This window comes from Taudactylus pleione, unplaced genomic scaffold (genome assembly GCF_031769625.1).
Source record: "Taudactylus pleione unplaced genomic scaffold, aTauple2 ptg000174l, whole genome shotgun sequence".
NCBI classification, from domain to species: domain Eukaryota; kingdom Metazoa; phylum Chordata; class Amphibia; order Anura; family Myobatrachidae; genus Taudactylus; species Taudactylus pleione.
In genome coordinates, this window is record NW_028284576.1 from 542,501 (window position 1) to 560,196 (window position 17,696).

Genomic DNA, 17,696 nt, shown 5'->3' on the forward strand with positions numbered 1-17,696 from the left:
AAATGTTTGAGAGAGATCTGCCAAATGGAGTTTTCAGGAAATGTTAAGAAGATGGCAAGAATTTGTATTGAGTGTTGGACAGATTGCAGGGAAGGAATATCTGCCTGGGAAAGGACAAAGGGCCTGATTCAGAGCCGGACGCTATTTGCGGTCGTTCGTTCTGAAAAAAGGGGTGGCTATTCAAATGAACCGTTCGCTCTTTGCGGTCTGTTCACGCCTCTATGTCTGAATGAGCGAACAAAACTTGCGGTCGTTTTTTGGAAACTACGCCCCCTGGCCGCTCACATCCTACGTCATGTCCGCTATTTATTAGATTAATCGAGTACATCGACCAGCGTATGAACTGCTCGCTATTCTTGTGGTTGGTTTTTCCTACCGCAATCATGCGAGCAGTTCTGACTATAAAATAACCCAGTGACGTGGTCAATGACGCTGCTGTATTAATTATGCACACCCATAAAACGCCCGTTTTGACCTTTAAGCACGCCTGCATTCTGATTTCCACTGCCCGTTTTCAAGCACCTTCCCCTGTTACCACCCACATACGCCTCCTCCTGTCACTCAAAATAGCAGGCATTCGCTATTTAGCGAACAAACAATTTTTGGCTGCACTGACTGATCCGTACGCATTTGCAGTTGGGCAAACATCGCTCAGAACGAACGAGCAGCCGCTTACGAGCGGCTCTGAGTAAGGCCCAAAGTCAGTTTAGCTCAGGGAGAAGGTAGCAGACTGGCATAGCTTCTGCCAGTAGAAGAAATCAGAGGCTACTGGTGATGGAAGGGAGCTGTAACATGAAATTGTAGACTATAGTGAAGAAAGATAAATTGAAGGAAGTGCTTAAATGAGTTTGCAGGTCAGTGAGCGCGCAGTTTAGGGAGGGGATTGAGTCTGGAGATACAGAGGCGAGCTGTCAGAAAACTTCCTGAAATACAAAGGAAGCTCATACAGATTGAGCGGAGTAAGGAATCCAATGGCAGTCATCATCCGAGATGTGATTGGCTGTGATCTCTGATCCTGCCTCCTCTGCTGTTCCTTCCAGTGCTGCAGTGCTGTCTGCTGTATTCAAACTGCAGTGCACTTACATGCTGAGAGCCCCCTGCAGAGACAGTTCTCCCATCTCCATCTAGAAAGAGAAGGTAGGACCCCACTGTTGTATTATTCATGGGAAAGGAAATGAAACATATATACAATGGTATTTCGCTTGGCTTCCCCTGCCTCTGCTGGGACCTCCTGCACGTGAGGTAGAAGTAGTTACTGTGGCCTGTTTTTTTAATGTTTCAGCAACAAGTTATTTTAAAAGCTCCAAGTAGAGGAAAATTGTTACACTAAGCATAGACCTTTCTCTTTCTTACCAATTTTGACAGTGATCATTACTGTATGTTGGGTAGTTGGGGCTATTTGTGTAAATTTTTTGAACTGGCGTCTGACAGTATATATTAGGGAGAGTGGAGGCTGACAGTGATTATTATACGAAGCAAGACCTGACAGTAAATAGCATGGGGAGTAGGGGGTAACCATGAATACATGTGGAGCAAATAGCATGTAAAGGGGCATGTGGCAGGGTCCGATGGCATAACAGGGGCATAAGAGGGTTCTGATGGGATATAAAGGGGCCTGTGGGGGCTCTGATGGCATCTAAGGCACATGTGGAGCAGATAACATATAAAGGGGCACATAGGTGGCTGAATTGTGAAAAATAATATGGTTGTTATAACCTTACTGTGGTTTTGGCCATGCTCACTGGTCGCAACACATGAAAATAAAAAAAAAGTGGTAACCCTATGGGTGGGGATTATGTTGTAAATTGCAAGAGTGCATTTTGAGGCATTAGAGATTGTAGTAAATCCATAGACATTATGTAACCCAGAATAAGACTTTTGCATGTTACACATACTAGTAAATAATTTATTAGTTGTCACACACAATTGGGAGATATCCCTAATAATACTGTGACCCACAGACGAGGATGCTCTTCATGACTAGTCACATTTAATACATCTGTCTGATATGCTTCTCCCTATCTTCCTAAGAGAATTATGTTTCATTAACAGGTAAGGTCAATGTACACTATATTGTGGGTCCTGCACAACAGTATCACTGTGTGCTGCTACTTCGCTCTCTTTATATGTGACACACACACACACACACACATATATATATATATATATATCTCCCTTCCAGGTGCGGCACTTGGGAAAGCCCAAATAAATACACACTATCCAAATGTGTTTGCAACGTTTCAGTGTCTGTTTAAACAACACTGCAATTTGGTAAAAGATCATAAAGTTCTTGTTTGTAGTTAATGGTCGGGTCTTTGGCCAAAATTTGGTAAGCAGATTTATCTCCCAATTGGCGCTATATTTCAGTTTTGTAGTCGCAAAGATCTTGTAGTACCAGTCCTCCGCCCTTATCCGCAGGACAAAATATGATAGTATCAATTCTGGATAATTATTATAAGGCTTGATGTTCCATGTTTGTTAAATTCGGGCGCATCTTGGGTGCCTTTGAGCGTAGTTGGGCAACATTTTTATCGAGCATATTGATATAAGTTTTGATAGATGGGTTAGATGAAATAGGTTCAAAGGTGGATTTAGGCTGCAATTTCCTCAATTGAGGAGGAATTACTTCTTCATCAGTGGTTGGCAAGCCAGGTGGAGTTTTAGAGAAAAAGTATTTGATCTTCAGTTGTTTCTGTAATTGAAATAATTCCACCAGCCACTGTAATGGATCAAAATATACCGTAGGTACAAATGACAAGTCTTTTCTAAGTACTTGTCTCTCCGTGTCAGACAGTTCATATGACGATAAGTTGAAGATCACTTCTTCTGTGGCAGGGGGGCCTTCCTCCATGACCTTTGCCTCTTCCCCTGACCACCACGTCTAGTGGACCTTCTGGTGGACTGAAATTTTTGGCCCTTGTTATAACTCCTAAAGGGTGTCCAGGGGAGCTTGAACCAGATTGAGAATACAATTTTCATTTTCACTTGCTGATGACATTAATTCATTAGATGATTCAGTATCATAATTAGCTCTACGGTATCTCCGAAAGAATGGTCTCTTTGATTCTCTTGGTGCATGCCCAACAGTCCACCTATACACAGTATGATTTTCATAATCAAGTTTTACCTTTCTGAGTTTTTCTTGTTTAAACTTAATCAAATCACGTTTAAATGTTTGGATTTGGTGATTCAATTTGCCACAGTTTCAGTGTCATTCTCTAGGCAGCTTTTATGGCTACTTTCAAATACTGCAATTTTTTATTTGATCTTAATTAGTTCTTTACTGGATTGTTCAATTACTAATAAAATTAAGTCTAGGGAGCATTTATTAAGAATTGCAACCCAGCGTTTGCAAAAACCCAGATCATGCTTCCCTATTGTAGGACAATTGCGAGGATTTTTTAAAATTTTGTAATAGTCACTAAGTGTAACTCCATGATAAAAGAACTCTGTTTCTTTTTTATTCAATCTAAGGAGATCACGAATTAAATCCTCAACAGGTGTAGATTCAATTTGGTCATATAGTTGTTCTTTACGTAAAATATTTTCTGTTTCTGATTCGGAAAAATTTATATCACCCACGGGGTAGACCGTATAATTATAGCCAGATTCTATTAAATATTCTGCTAAATCCATCATGGCGAACTCAGTTTTTTTGTATGGCAGAAATATATAAATCACCAATAGCAATCGAAAATCTACAATATTACCTCCCACAATAGGAGTCGAGAATAGATGACTGATGGTATTCAATGAATCATATACAGATGTAATTTCATAATGTGCATATAACCACACTACACAAATATCCAGATACGCACTAAATAGTAATAGTAATAAGTGACTTTTCACAGGTTTTCCAGATAGCACTTGTTTAATCTCACATAGGAAATATACTTTTAAAAAAAAAGAGACTGAGCTCCTCTTACTTATATAGCAACATAAAGTGCAACAAGAAAAAAAGTGACTATGTGCAATAGCAGCAGTTAAATAAATCTAGAGTGCGCATATAGTCACAATGCACAAACATCTAAATATGCGCCAAATAGTGATGAATAACTGTTGGTAGGTTTTCCAAATAGCACTTGTTGGATCCAGCATGCATGTAGTAATAGAAAGCAGCTGAGCTTAGCTTAATTGTGCAACATCGTGCAGCATAGAGTCCAAAAAAGACTTTGTATAGTAGCAACAAATTTATATCAATAAAAGACAGCAGCAGATTTCATCAATAAAGTTCATGCTGAATTGCATATATATATATATATATATATATATATATATATATATATAACATTAACTCATATGTAGAAAAATTTAAATGCTTGAAAAACAATCCCCCAGCGTGGTCTATGAAAAATCCATAACATCCACAGTTAAAAACAAGCAGGCTCTAATAGAGCACATGCAAAAAATCCTGATTTTCAGCCACTAGTAGTGGACATCAGATATATATCGCTGGGGGCCCAGATATAGAGAATAAACTCCAAACAATAATAGTCATAAATGGATCCGGCACTCACAGTAGTAAAATCAATATGCCCAGTGCCCTCGCATACACTCATGATTTGTAGATCCCTTCCAGGTGCGGCACTTGGGAAAGCCAAAATAAATACACACTATCCAAATGTGTTTGCAACGTTTCAGTGTCTGTTTAATCAACACTGTCATCAGGAGTAATCAGATAGAACAAACTTACCATTTAAATAGACATCACCACTAGTGAAACCTCCAGCACCTGGGCACAATCATGTTACACCTGGCCAGAGGCGCAGGACACTGACATCAGCAGAGCCAGTCGCATCTGTTTGACAGCCCTAGTAATCATGTGACTCAACCCATCACCAAAGTATCATAGCAACAATAAACAATGTGGAATCCCTAAGCCATTCAGGGTAATATACATATACAATCACCAAATCCAAAAATGTAAACGTGACTTGATTAAGTTTAAATAAGAAAAACTCAGAAAGGTAGAACTTTATTATGAAAATCATACTGTGTATAGGAGGACTTTTGGGCATGCACCAAAGGAATCAAAGAGACCATTCTTTAAGAGATACCGTAGAGCTAATTATGATACTGAATCATCTAATGAATTAATGTCATCAGCAAGTGTAAATGAAAATTGTATTCTCAATCTGGTTCAAGATCCCGTGGACACACTTTAGGAGTTATAATGATAATATTAAATCTTCATTAAGACAGCTTGTAGTGAAACAAAGGTAGATTTATTCAGCTGGACCAGTCACAAGATTGTGTGCACAGACATGGACCATGCACATTGAGTTATCAGTGAGATATCCTATATTTCATTAGGTTACAATACATTTTATGCACTCCAATAACAATGATTAATGAAAAAGGTGTACATAATTACATTGCAATACATCATATTACAGAACTATGATTTGTTAATCCGTAATCAGAAGGAGTGACAGGGAGGTGACAAGGAGGTGAGGGGATAGCAAGGGGCGTTCAGGGGAGTGGGCAAATAAAGCAAGTCCAGGGGAAATTACTGGGATATGTGATGAGAAATGCAGAGTCTTCACTTTAGGGGATATAGAGTAGTTCATTATAGTTCATAAGAGTCTCTAGTCAACAGGTCCATTGTCCATCTTGATTTCCAGGTGGCATGATCATTTTAATCCTTTTATTAGGGGTCCACAATCAATACAGTATCAGGATAAGTTTCTACTACCATCTCCGTATCTCATACTTCCAACGTGTCCTTATAACTCATAGTCCAGAATAGAAATGAAATCACTTATTATTATGTGGTTAACCCATTGCAAACCTTTTATTGTGGTCACTGCAATAGTTAGCTCATGACAGTTTAATGCATTCACATAAAATCACTTAGAAGAAAATGTATTATTTTAAAGCAATACAGAGGTATTTCATTTTAACCTTAACAGTCCTCCCTGTTGTTAATTTACTTAACACCATAATCACCAAAAATTAAATACTTCTTCTGTCTTTGTGAGATTGAAAAAGGAAATTAGGGTATTATAGGAGATAGTACTATACCTGAGGGCCTACGCCTGATTCACTCCTGAGTCATTAAGATGGTGAGGGGCACACCATCTTCCTCAGGTTATAGTGAAAGAGGAGAAGTGACAGTGGACATGAAAGCTTTTAATCATCCTCATGGGTCTCAGAGGAGGTGCTGCCTTTAGACTATGTTCCGGGTACATGTGAGTGCAAGAAATAAGCAGAAAAGGGGAAAAGCATAATATGCCTAAATACTAACATCTGTACTTTTAAGTATCTACTGGAGAATAAGTAGTTACAGGTTTCATTGCAATTACATGGACTGCTTTCTTTCTATTGGGCTTACCTATTTTGGAACAGCGGCGTAGAATCACTGGTACACACCTAACTCCTAGATAGATGATAAATGCAAAGGCAAAGAAATAACCCATATAGTAAAGGATACGTGTTAGCCACCTTGACATACCTTGTCCTAACCATCCAAAAGGGTCCCACTCATTTCCTTGATTTAAATGTTTTTGTATACTCTGTACATCTTGGATTCATTTTTCTATTGGATTGTAATTATCAGAGATATTAAAACAACACAATCCCTTGAATTGTTCACAACCACTCCCAGCCTTCAATAATAAGTAATCAATAGCCACTCTATTTTGTAGCATACCTTCTCTAACTTCTCTTAGTTCTTCATTTATATAGGCGATTGCAGTGCTAGTGGCATTTATTTTCTTGGCAATACTGGCAATACTGTTAATCACTCGGGTATTGTACAGGCTAAGATCCTGGCACTCCTACCAGAGAGGCGGCTAGAGCTATATATTGGGATGGTGATAACAAGGCTAAATCAGATCTGCAATTAGGGGAAAGAGATCTTTTGTCCCTAATAAAATCTTCGGTCTTTGTAATATTAGAGTGAGCAGTGACAAAAGTCACTCTACCTAAATAACATACACCAGTAGAATTTGCAGGTAAATTAGAGTACGCTATATTACCACATACAAAGAATATGCCTTTTGGCATATACAGGTCTGAAGATATGTAGCTGGCTTCAACAGTCAGTATGCAATTCTCAGTATTCCCTAGAACTAGTGGTAGTCTAATCTTACTGGTAATATTCCAACAGTGTTTCTCAAATATACTGGGCTGTAACTCAATTTTGTATTTAGTGAGATGAAACCTTCGTGCGTTCTCTTGGGGATGCGTAGTTCCTATCAAATCAAAGGTTATAGCTTCAAATTTAAGACTTTTATCATCCAATATGCTAATATCATTTAACTCCTTCACTGATATAGGGATACATATAAAACAAGTTTTATAGGCTGCTCCAACATGCATGGGAGGGGCTACACAAAAGGAATCACTGTCTGCAGCCGTAGTGGCCAATTCGACAAATTTATTTCTCCCATATGCACTGGCCCTAGCAATTGGGTTATAACTTTCAACTTGAAATTCCAAATCTGCATCATTATGGGTGGCTACCCGTTTTACCCGGCTTTCAGTGCTGGTGTGACTTAGTCCTTCTCCATCCATTTCAAAACACCATATAATACATTCATGTGCAAGAATTCTACCACAATTTCTACATATACACCTGAATACATTTGCCATCTTATGACAATCTTTACTCTCCATGGGGGAGGCTTCTCGGGTCATCCTTCCCCATACAGGTGTCTCATCTGTACACCACCTTATACAACGTAATTCTGGATTTGGACCACAATATTTACATATACAGTGAGGAATTTTAGGCAATCCTTAGCAGCTCAGTCTCTTTTTTTTTTTTTAAGTATATTTCCTATGTGAGATTAAACAAGTGCTATCCGGAAAACCTGTGAAAAGTCACTTATTACTATTACTATTTAGTGCGTATCTGGATATTTGTGTAGTGTGGTTATATGCACATTATGAAATTACAACTGTATATGATTCATTGAATACCATCAGTCATCTATTCTCGACTCCTATTGTGGGAGGTAATATTGTAGATTTTCGATTGCTATTGGTGATTTATATATTTCTGCCATACAAAAAAAGGGCCTGATTCAGAGCCGGACGCTATTTGCGCTCGCTCGTTCAGAAAATAGGGGTGGCTATTCAAATGAACCGTTCGCTCTTTGTGGTCCGCTATTTATTAGATTAATCGAGTACATCGACCAGGGTATGAACTGCTCGCTATTCTTGTGGTTGGTTTTTGCTACCACAATTTTGCGAGCAGTTCTGGCTATAAAATAACCCAGTGACGTGGTCAATGACGCTGCTGTTTTAATTATGCACACCCATAAAACGCCCGTTTTGACCTTTAAGCACGCCTGTGTTCGGATCTCCACTCTCAGTTTTCAAGCACCTTCCCTTGTTACCACCCACATACGCCTCTTTCTGTCACTCAAATTTTCAGGCATTCGCTATTTTGCGAGCACATGAATTTCAACCGCACTGACTGGTTCACGCATGCGTATAACGATCCGCACGCATGTGCAGTTGGGAAAACATGGCTCGGAGCGAACGAGCGGCCGCTTACGAGCGGCTCTGAATAAGGCCCTGAGTTCGCCATGACGGATTTAGCAGAATATTTAATAGATTCTGGCTATAATTATACTGTCTATCCCGTCGGTGATATAAATTTTTCCGAATCAGAAACAGAAAATATTTTATTTAAAGAACAACTATATGACCAAATTGAATCTACACCTGTTGAGGATTTAATTCGTGATCTCCTTAGATTGAATAAAAAAGAAACAGAGTTCTTTTATCATGGAGTTACATTTAGTGACTATTACAAAATTTTAAAAAATCCTCGCGGGTTTCGTATCCCCAATTGTCCTACAATAGGGAAGCATGATCTGAGTTTTTGCAAACGCTGGGTTGCAATTCTTAATAAATGCTCCCTAGATTTAATTTTATTAGTAATTGAACAATCCAGTAATGAACTAATTAAGATCAAATAAAAAATTGCAGTATTTGAAAGTAGCCATAAAAGCTGCCTAGAGAATGACACTGAAACTGTGGCAAATTGAATCACCAAATCCAAACATTTAAACGTGATTTGATTAAGTTTAAACAAGAAAAACTCAGAAAGGTAAAACTTGATTATGAAAATCATACTGTGTATAGGTGGACTGTTGGGCATGCACCAAGAGAATCAAAGAGACCATTCTTTCGGAGATACCGTAGAGCTAATTATGATACTGAATCATCTAATGAATTAATGTCATCAGCAAGTGAAAATGAAAATTGTATTCTCAATCTGGTTCAAGCTCCCATGGACACCCTTTAGGAGTTATAACAAGGGCCAAAAATTTCAGTCCACCAGAAGGTCCACTAGACGTGGTGGTCAGGGGAAGAGGCAAAGGTCATGGAGGAAGGCCCCACTGCCACGGAAGAAGTGATCTTCAACTTCTCGTCATATGAACTGTCTGACACGGAGAGACAAGTACTTAGAAAAGGCTTGTCATTTGTACCTACGGTATATTTTGATCCATTACAGTGGCTGGTGAAATTATTTCAATTACAGAAACAACTGTAGATCAAAGAATTTTTCTCCTTAACTCCAATTGGCTTGCCAACCACTGATGAAGAAGTAATTCCTCCTCAATTGAGGAAATTGCAGCCTAAATCCACTTTTGAACCTATTTAATCTAACCCGTCTGTCAAAACTTATATATTATAACAAAAATGGAACATGAAGCCTTAATAAGGTTATCCAGAATTGATACTATCATATTTCGTCTTGCTGATAAGGGTGGAGGACTGGTACTACAAGATCTTTGCGACTACAAAGCTGAAATATATTGCCAATTGGGAGATACATCTGTTTATCAAATGTTGGCCAAAGACCCGACCATTAACTACAACCAAGAACTTTGTGATCTTTTACAAAATGTAGCTGACTCTGGTCAGATATCGGCTAAAATTAAGAATGCTCTTATTCTGGAACATCCTATAATGCCACTTTTATACATGCTTCCAAAGATTCACAAAAATCTGGACAATCCCCATGGTCGACCAAATATATCGGCCAGGGGGTCGATTTTTCAGCCGCTGGTGGTCTATTTGGACTCCCTACTTAAACCATACATTCAGGACCATCCCAGATTCTTGTTGGATACAGCAACTTTGCAAAGAAAATTAATGGATCTTCTGCCTCTACTTGAAACCTGTTTTCTATGTACAATAGACGTCTGCAGTTTATATACTGTAATACCACATGATCAAGGCCTTGCAGTGGTCAAACATTTTTTGGATGGACATCCGTTATATACAGGCCCGGATTTAGGACTAATTTTGGATCTTTTGCAAATGATACTTACAAATAATTTTTTTTCTTTTTGATAGCAAGGTTTACCTGCAAAAAAAATGGCTGTGCTATGGGCTCTAGCATAGCCCCTTCTCTAGCTAATATATTCGTGTTTGAGATCAAACAAGAAATTTTCTTTTCAGATGAAAATATTACTTGAAATGTGTTTTTTTACACATGATATATAGACGATCTTCTCTTATTTTGGAATGGCCCAAAGGAAGTTCTTGTCTCCTTAATAGAGAGTTATAATAAGCAACCAGGTACGGAAAAATTCACGTACAGTATCAGTGAGGAAGAGATCAATTATCTCGATGTGAAGATCACCAGACAGGGTGATAGCATTAATACCAAGATGTATACAAAGGAAACAGATAGGAATACTTTGCTGTCTATAGATAGCCATCATCAGAAACCGTAAAAATGGGCTTGCCCTATTCCCAGCTACTGAGGGTTAAAAGCATACATAGTAATCTTGAGGAAGCAGCTAAACAAAAGGACGTCTTAAAAAAAATTTGGAATGTGGTGATGATCCTGTACATTTAGAATGGACAAAAAATAAAGTACTTGCACTAGATAGGTCCACCTTACTCAATAAAAAACAAAAAGATCATAAGAAAACATATCTTCCATGGGTTAATAAATGTAATCAGAGTAGTGATATCATTAACCAACAGTCTAAAAATCTTTGGCCCATTCTACAGGTGGATGATCATCTTAGACTATCTGATACTAGGCTGATGTCCTGTTATAAATGGGGGAAAAACCTTAGAGATTTTCTGGTTAAAGCAGATGTTAGTGGTTTAGGTTGTGCCTTGCCAACTCATGTTCTAGCCCCTAAAAACGGTTGTTTTAGGTGTACCTGCACTAATTGTAGGTTCCTTATCCCAGGCGATTCATTCAATCATCCATTATCTGGGAAAAGATTTAGTATTCAATATCATCTAACATGTAAATGCCAATTTGTGATTTATCAAATTGTCTGCCCGTGCGGGCTTTCTTATATTGGTAAGACGGAAAGGTCTTTTAGGGAGTGGATGGCTGTCCACCGCTCCTCTATTAGATTGGCACATATCTGGTACTAACGATCTACCAGTAGCCAGACATTTTTGCCAAGCAGCACATAGCCTGGCTACATAAAAAGTATTGTATGATTGATCTTGTACCTCCTCTTCTTAGAGGAGGTAATAGATCTAAATTGCTTCTCCAACGTGTAAGTCAATGGATTATACGCATGGATACTATTGCTCCTAGAGGTCTGAATGACCATTTAGGTCTAGGGTGCTTTACATGAACAGCTGCTGTGAGCTCCTAGAAACTTTTTGGGCTGGATTGCTGTATGTACTATATGTGACTAGATTATGTAACAATTGTTTATATCTTTATGCAATATTGTGATAATTGTATATGTATATTACCCCTGAATGGCTTAGGGATTCCACATTGTTTATTGTTGCTATGATACATTGGTGATGGTTTGAGTTACATGATTACTAGGGCTGTCAAACAGATGTGACTGGCTCTGCTGATGTCAGTGTCCTACGCCTCTGTCCGGGTGTTACATGATTGCGCCAGGTGCTGGAGGTTTCACTAGCGGTGATGTGTATTTAAATAGTAAGTTTGTTCTTTCTGATTACCCCAGACGACAGTGTTGATTAAACAGACACTGAAACATTGCAAACACATTTGGATAGTGTGTATCTATTTTAGCTTTCCCAAGTGCTGCACCTGGAAGGGATATATATATATATATATATATATATATATATATATACAGTACCAGTCAAAAGTTTGGACACACCTTCTCATTCCATGGTTTTTGTTTATTTAAATTATTTTCAAAATAGTAGATTAATACTGATGGCATTAAAACTATGAAAGAACACATATGGAGTTAAGAACATGTTAAACAAATCAAAATATGTTTTATATTTTAGATTCCGCAAAATAGCCCCCTTTTGCTTTGATGACAGCTTTGCACACTCTTGGCATTCTCTCAGTAAGCTTCATAAGGTAGTCTCCGGGAATGGTTTTGAATTAACAGGTGTGCTTTGTCAAGTGTCAATCTGTGGAATTACTTGTCTTCTTAATGTGTTTGAGACCATCAGTTGTTTTGTGCAGAGGTAGGGTTAGTACACAGTGGACACCACTATTTGACAGATGCGACTGGCTCTGCTGATGTCAGTGTCCTGCGCCTCTGGCCGGGTGTTACATGATTGCGTCCAGGTGCTGGAGGTTTCACTAGTGGTGATGTCTATGTAAATTGTAAGTTTGTTCTTTCTGATTACTCCTGATGATAGTGTTGATTAAACAGACACTGAAACGTTGCAAACACATTTGGATAGTGTGTATTTATTTTGGCTTTCCATCACGAGTGTATGTGAGGGCACTGTGCATACTTATTTTACTACTGCGAGTGCCGGATCCATTTATGACTCTCTCTCTCTATCTCTCTCTCTCTCTCTCTCTCTATATATATATATATATATAAATATATATATATATATATATTAGCTGGAGTACCCGGCATTGCCTGGGATTTTAAGAATGTTTGTTTGCACATCATCCTCCATCAAATCTCTCCTTAGGCAGGCACGATAAGTGTGATAAACTTCAACATCCACAGTCCTAAGGTCTTTGAAGGAAGTAGGACCTGTAATGGTGTAAAGCAAACTTCGGAGATAGAAGCATTCAAAATTTGTCGGATGTACAGTGTAAACACGGCCAAGAGCTTCTGTTGCTCTGATAGCAGGATGACTGTGTACTTCCTGGTTGCTGGTTCGCCCTATGAAATGCACAGCAGCTACTTCCAGTTCCTTGTGCAGCTGTTTCCGGCATTCAGGGTCTCCACGGTGTATAAGATTCATACAATCGGTTTTACCCTTCAGGGGCTGACAAAGGAATGAACCGGAAGTAGCCTCTGTGCGTTCCATAGTGCGGTACAGCAACCAAGGAGGTAGATGAAAAAGTTTGGTCAGCACTGTTGACACCATCTAAGTGTAAGCTGATGCATGAGCAAGTATAAATAAAAATGTGTGCTGCAGAGCTGCGTTTTTTGCATCCCACTATAGTTGCCATCTTTATGGGCCTGATTGTAAATCAGATGGATCTCTCCTCATGGATGCAGATAGCAATTTTTACCATGCTCAGACTCATGATAAGCCTGGCTTAATATCAATAGTGGTTATAAATTATAGAGATGTGTGCCGACCCTCGTGTTTTGATTTTGGTTTTGGATCTGAATCTGGTTTTGGTTTTTTTTCCTTGGTGTTTTGTTTTTCGGTTTTGGTTTTGGATCTGGATTTTTTCTTAAAATATAATAACAACAGCTAAAATCACATAAAATGGGCCTGTTTTTGTTCTTACAGTATTATTAACCTCAATAACATCTATTTCCAGTCATTTTCAATCAATTTTGACCACCTCACAAATTAAATATTTTTCATCTAGTTAATGGGCTTAACGCTGATTGGCTGAGAGCCATGACAGACGGCTCTCTCAGGCAATCAGCATTAAGCCTGCTCAATACAAAACCTCGCGACCTGACAGCAGCATCGCAAGGTTTTGCCTTGTTTGAGGGATCCGACGTAGGCAGGGAGATCTGAGCTTGGCTTGGATCGCCCCGGATCCCCGAAATTCGGGTGGGTTCGGTTCTCTGAGAACCGAACCCGCTCATCCCTAATAAATTTATACAGCATTTAAAAGGTACTGTAAACTTCATGCGAGAGCCATAGTAAATGATGTTCAGAGACTTAGATTATATGCTACAGAATAAAATTCCATAATTCCTTAGTATGTAGCAAATTGCATGTTATAAAATCAAATTATGAAATTAAACAAAAATAATATTTTTATATTTTCAATATTGACCTTGCAGATGGCCCAAGAAGAATGGTGTCCAAATCTGCATCTAACACTAAACCAAACAGGACAATGCTTTTATTCTTCTTTGGTGTTTTAGGTGTAGAACCATGAGAGATCTTGGCTTGTAAACTGTGGATTTGTATAGAAAGAGAGAAGGATAGAAGGTCACATTTTCTCTTTTATAAAGTAGATGAGATAGAAAAGAAAAAATAGTACATAAGCTAAATCCTTTTCTAATTCCGTACTTGACCTGTAGAGGGCGAATGATGTACAAAAATTGTGTTTATAATTAATAAAAAATTAACAATAATTAATTTCGATTTCAAAATTTTTTAGTTGCCTCCATTGTGTTTTAATACGCTCGTATGTAAAATTTCACGATATTGGCTTGCAAACTGTGAATTTGTATGGAAAGACAGACAGAAGGACACATTTTCACTTTTACATAGTATATATATATATATATATATATATATATATATATATATATATATATATATATATATTGCTCCACATTCTGGCACTCACTGGATATAGATAATAGCAATTCGAGTGCCCTCCATAATGACGTCCAAAACTGGAACCACTATAATATAAAACATCCATAGGCGACACTCCATAGAAAAAAGTACACAACTCACGTAGCTGTAGAAAGTGATGTTTCAGCACCTTTTTGGGCACTTTTATCAAGCTTAGTATCAAGCTTTTACTAAGCTTGATAAAAGTGCCCATAAACGGGCTGAAATGTCGCTTTCTACTACATAATCACTAAACACTTACCCCTATTTAAGACCATATATATACAGTATATTTAGAGAATACTTAAGTAATGACTACTTCTATTGCTATAATTTACAATATTCACATTTATTTATGAGACTGTGTTTCAATATACTGTATGCACTTAATTACTTTTAAATTAAATTTGACGTCTTCTGTGACTCACACATACTGTACACTTGTTGACTTTTGCAAACTGTCTGCCCTTTACGCTAAGCACCGTACATATACCTGCCACACAGCTTGTTAACAGATGTCTCCATATTTCCTAAGACTGTCTGCTTTCATAGCAATAACACAGTTCAGTACTATGCTAATTACGACAATGCACACGGGCCGCCGCTAGTGCTTATATAAATTACACCATACTCCACATTTGGCACCTCATCCATATTTGTTTTTGCATTTGGCCTTTTTACCCTAATCCTCGGTGCATTATAATTTATGATAAATTTATGCCATTTGTAAATCTCATTGGAATCATAAACAAATATGTTGTCATTACACTTGTGTTTCAAGAACATAGACGCGCCATAAACATTTGTCTCCAAAGGATCGCGGTGCAGAATATGCTCAATGCGGTGACTCACTATATAAATAAAATTGCATAAACTGGAAAGGTCAGGGTGAGTACAGATTACTGCTATATCCTATGGAAATGGCTACATGAGACATGGCACTTCTAAAATGTTATTCACATGGGAGACTCAGCAAATAGAACATGAAATAACACAAAAGTGATCTCTTCTCTGAGAAACTATAGTAATTACAGAAGGAAATAACACATAATACGTCCATTTTACTACCGGTAATTCCGTGGGTAATACTCCCATTGGCAAAATGTACAGTACTTCAAGTTGTAGAAAAAGCATCGCCAGGAAAATGTAAAGTTAGTACAGAAATGGAAAAGTGACAGTTATATTTTTATTCAAAAGACTCTCTAGAGTTGAGCAGAATTGCGCCAGAATTTATCACGAGTTCAAAGTTTCCGTAGCACTTTAAGATTGGCGTTTTCTTCATCGTTCCACGCTGTTTTTACAAATCTTCATATCACGGAATTCATTGTCTAAAAAGACAGATTGGGGGATGATGGCCATCTCATTCAGCTGTGTGGGGTGGATGGGATAGAACCTGGAAAACATCAGGACTAATTCTGCTGGTGAATCATGCACAACATGGAAGCCACATGAGCAAGGGAACAATGACAGTATTTTGCAAGGTTTCAAAAAGTTTTGCTAGTCTCTATTTTATAGTTCAATGTTCCCAACAGAGTGATTTTAGTATCTTTGTAAATTTGGGTCAGAGGTACTGTACTTTCATATGTATATATCAAAACAGCCACTTTATCCAGTTTGATGATGAGGATTATTGATGCTGTGCCTGCTATTGCTTAGTTCATCATTCACTCAATAACGAGCATTTAATTTCCTGCTCTGTTTGCAGATGTTTCCTTCTTCTGGGTAGGCTACATTCGGCCTGCACAGCAATAGACCCGTGATTAATAAAAGATATGGCACAGGAGTAAGCTCACTGCTCAGCTGCACCCTTAGTGGGGGAGACGGGTCCGTGCTACACCACCACCATACCTTCCAATTGTCTGGTTTTGGAAGAATTGCTGACCTTGGAAGGGGAAGAGCATATTGTTAATTGATTGGCATTTCAGGGATAGATAAACCAAGGGTTCACATGCCTAAGGCTGAGTACACACTGGAGTGACGGGCAGTCGTTCCGACATTGGAACAAATGCCCGTGAACAGGGATTGTGCGTCCACACTGGACAACTTTAATGAATGACAGAACGATCACCATTATGTCATTCATTATTAATGCACTGGACACCAGCGATATCGCTAGGTTTCATGCGGAGCACATCAAACCTAACGACCATCACTAGCGGGAGCACACAATCACCGGTATACACTGAGATGTCATTACGAAATGGCATATTGGCCCTACATCTTTCCACTGTGTACCCAGCTTAAATGTTGATAGGCTTGCACCATGAATGGGGCTAATCTGGATGCAGAAAAGTCTCCTTGGAACACTACATGAGGGCACTTAATAGACTTCACATCAGCAGCAGAAATCTATCTATGACCCTGACAATCAAATTTATGTCACAGAATGACGAGCACTTTGGCATGTCAATGAAACATTCTCAAAGAGGAAGTACATACTTCCTGTCTGAGCAGCTTAAGAAAGAATGCATAGAACCCCCAGCAACAACTAAGTGAGGGGAGATTGGACAATGAGAGACAAGAGACAGGGATCCATGTGGGGGTAGTGAGAGAAATTAGAGAGGTCAATAACAATTGAGTGCATGATAGCTTGAATTTGTTGGTTGCTATAGGCAACATCTCTAATTATCCTCTCTAGTATGTCTGAGCTCTGTGTGTGCAGTCCCAGAGAGATCACAAGCAGCTACCTTCTTCCCTACCATGGAGTATTCTAGGTGTAATAAGGAGCCCATCTCTATAAATGTTGCACAACCGCAGCTAAAATCATGTAAGTTGGACCAATTTACATTCAATCCAAAACTTGAGTTCGGTTTTTAAATCAGAACTGACTGCAGAACCAAACCGGGACTCAGTTAGACTTGGAATCCCAAAGTAATTCTAAACTCGGACTCGGAACCCCTATTTTTGGTTTTTGTCGGTTCTCTGGGAACCGGACCCACACATCTCTAACAAAAACTAAATGAGTTTTGCTAATGCAGAAAGTTGTGCACATAATTACCAAAATGCATCATTTTGAGATGTTTTTTCTT